Source organism: Mastomys coucha, unplaced genomic scaffold (genome assembly GCF_008632895.1).
Source record: "Mastomys coucha isolate ucsf_1 unplaced genomic scaffold, UCSF_Mcou_1 pScaffold9, whole genome shotgun sequence".
NCBI classification, from domain to species: domain Eukaryota; kingdom Metazoa; phylum Chordata; class Mammalia; order Rodentia; family Muridae; genus Mastomys; species Mastomys coucha.
This window is the reverse complement of record NW_022196915.1, coordinates 37,192,549-37,196,106: the sequence shown is the minus strand read 5'-3', so window position 1 is coordinate 37,196,106 and position 3,558 is coordinate 37,192,549. Positions and strand designations below refer to the sequence as shown.

Below are 3,558 nucleotides of genomic sequence, written 5' to 3'. Positions count from 1 at the left end.
GGTTCACAAACATCTGTAACTCTAGTTACAGGGAACCCTCTTCTGACCTTCGGAGCACACACATGATGCACGTACACACACGTAGGAAAAACACTCACACATAAAAGAAAATAAAAAAATTCTAAAAAAAAAGAGAAAGAGGATGGAGGAGAGAGAGAGAGAGAAGACAGAGAGAGGGAGAGGGAGAGGGGAAGGGAGAGGGAGAGGGAAAGAGGGAAAGAAAATGTGGGCTAATCTAGAGCAATCTGACAAAGCCAGGGTCAGACTGGAGAAAACTATTTTTCTTTTATTTTGTTTTATTTTGGAAACATAAGAATGCCCTCTGGAAGGAATTAGGGGCTCTAACAGTTTTGGGGGAACTTCTGAGACCATTTTATAAAACAAGCTAGTTAAAGGACCAAAGTTAGAAGAAGAGAAGCAGAAGTTATGTAGGCAAAAAAATGTAGAGACACGTAGCCTCTGTAAGGGGAGCAGAGTTTCTGGGATGAATTGTTTTCCTTTAGAGTTTAGGCTTCTGTGGGTAAGAGAACCTAGAGACCCAAGCATATTGCCTCTCTTTAAAAATTGTCAACATTAAGTGGGCCAAAGATCCTAATTTAGAATTTCCTGGGTATATAAATCACTCTTTTTTTTTAAAAAGATATTATTTATTTATTTTATATATATGATGAGTATACTGTGGCTGTCTTCAGACACACCAGAAGAGAGCACCAGATCCCATTACAGATGGTTGTGAGCTACCAAGTGGTTGCTGTGAATTGAACTCATGACCTCTGGAAGAGCAATCAGTGCTCTTAACCACTGAGCCATCTCCCCAGCCCCTACAAATCACTCATAAGGGCAGGCTCTATGCCCAACAGTAAATGACCAACCAAATGCCAAAACTCCATGGCATTTTTTGAGATTCTTTGTCTTGTAATGCCTTGTCAGGGTATTTTTTTCAGACAATACATAATTATTCAAACTTAACTATTACTGAAGGGCAAGGGGGGGCATACTAATGGGCCCTGTCTCACATGAGTGCATATGGGTAGGTCCAGGGCAGCCAATATTGCTTCATCAAACACATTCTTTAGGCCTTTCTGTGCGGGGTGGGGAGTACTCCACACACTTGACAGTCCTTCAGATTCTTCTCTGCTTGTTCTTGGCAAGTTTCTAAATAGTAGAGGGGTCATCTCTGAGATCAATTTGGGTCCCAACAAGCAAGAAAGGAGCCTTTGGACAGTGGTGAGCTATCTCAGGCACCCACTTTTCTTTCACATTTTCAAGTGAGGATGAAGAGACCACTGAGAAACATACTAGAAAAGTATGTAGGTAACTTAGTGGTTGTGGTCTGTAGGTAACTTAGTGGTTGTAGTCTGTTGTAATGCTCTTGACCTGCCGTATCAAAAAGTCCAAGAGTGTATGACTCTCTACCAATCATAACTGGGACTGTATAGTTGTCAAAAACAATTGGTACATAATTTGATGGAAAGTTGCTTGTTGTGTAGCATATCAGGAGACATATTTTACCAACAGCACCATCACCACCACCGACATACTTAATTGTCTGCATTTCAGAAATAGTTTTGTATTAACTTTTAATATTTCAAATTAGATGTTGACCTCAGCTTCTCCATTGGGGCATTGGCAGCACTTGTCAGGCTATTTTTTATTTGTTTGCTTATTTTTACCTTCAGGTTCTTTGTGTATGCAGTATGGTTTGTGTTTTTATGTTTTTATAGGATTCCTGTCTGTGTGAACGTATGTGTCTCTAGATCTGTGTTTCTTGTGTTTTGGCTATTTTTATTGTTTGATTTGTCCTATTTTAGTGTGTTTGGTTTTTATTTAACTTATTTTGTTTTTGTTATTTTTAAGACGCCCATTTCTTTTCTAATGAGAGAGATAAAGAAATGGTGTGTGTTGGATGGGCGGAAAGCCAGTTATCTGGCAAAAGCTTCTGGGGAAACCACAGTCAGAATATTTTGTATGAAAAAGAATCTATTTTCAATAAAAGAAAAAAAAATCAGTACTCTGGAGAGGTTAGAATGTTGCAGGTCCAGAGGCTAATTACCTTGTCTTGCGCTAGGCTATAGCTCTCTAGAACATTCCTTGTCCACTGTGTCAGAACTAACATCTGTGACAATAATTAAAACCTTTTAGAATCTATTGACTTAAGCAGGCAACCGTCTTCTACCAATCCAAAAGCTAAGAATGTCATCAGACAGCATCTTGGGCCTGTAAGAAAATGTCCCCCACTACTGTACGTGCCCCTCTGATTCACACACCAATGTGTTGTAACCTTGTCTTGATTTACAGTTTTCTCTGTTCTGTGAAACAATAAAAAGTTTTGTAAAACAGCTTCCACATTGGAACATGGAATTTGGGGTAACCGATATCTGTGCTCCCAGGTCATGGTCATTGAAATTGGCTCCAGAATAAACTGTCTCTTACTTTTTTAGAATTAAAACCACAAACACTGAAACTGCTAAAGGACAGCATAAGGAAGACTCTTTGAGGTATTGGGGTGGGCAAGAGCTTTCTGATCAGAACTTTAGGGGCACAGGAACCAGGTCCATGTATCAACACATAAAACTACATGGGTTTAAAAATTTTCTGCACAGCAAGAGAAACTATCATCAAAGCAAATAGGTAATCCATAGCAAGGAGGTAAACTTTTACCTACTATTCTTCAAACAAATGGCTAATATCTAGAATTTCAAAGAACTGCAGAAATTAAATGCAAGTGATATAAAACTATATATATTTTGAACAAATGTGAATATAAAACAGGCAGTTTTCTAAAAAAACAAACACAAAGGTCCAGTAGCTATTTATTATTATAAAATGTGTTCAGTATCCCTAGTCATCAGGGAAATGCAAATTAAAAGTATGTTGACATAGTACTGACTGTACCCTCATTAGAAGGCTACTGTCAAGATATTTGGCCACAGATTTTGGAGAAAATGTGGGGGAAGAGGAATGCCTATTCACTACTGGTGAAGGTGCAAGTCAATACTGTGTATTATAGAACTTAATCTGGAGTCTCCTCAAAAAATTCAAAATATAACCACCATGTGACCTGGATAGTCTACTCATGGGCATATGGCTAGATAGCTCCATACCCTACAACAAAGATGTTTGCACATTTATCTTGCTGGTGCTCTATTCATTTTATCAAGGAAACAGAAGCAACTTTAATGCCCTCAACAGATATATAGAAAATGGAAGGGTAGTGCATATACAGAGTGGAATATTATCCAGCTATAAAAAATATGAAATCATGAAATTTGCAGGCAAATGGATAGACTCTGAAAGTATCATATTAAATAAGAAGTACATTATTAAATAAGAAAGTGTCATATTACATAAGGCAACCCAGTCTCTGAAAGAAAAATAACCTCAGGTGCTCCCTCATATATGCATCCTGGCCTAATGTAAACACACACACACACACACACACACACACACACACACACACACACGTATACCTGTAAACAACTGTAAGTGTGGGTATAACACAACATTTAGAAGGAGAACAAGATAGAATAATTGTAAATAATAAGGAAAGATACATCA

General features: G+C 38.0%; 1 pseudogene; it reads right to left on the bottom strand.

Annotated features, from left to right (window-relative positions):
* Positions 1–965: 965 nt before the first annotated feature.
* Positions 966–1,555, bottom strand: LOC116085213 (annotated as a pseudogene).
* Positions 1,556–3,558: the final 2,003 nt, after the last annotated feature.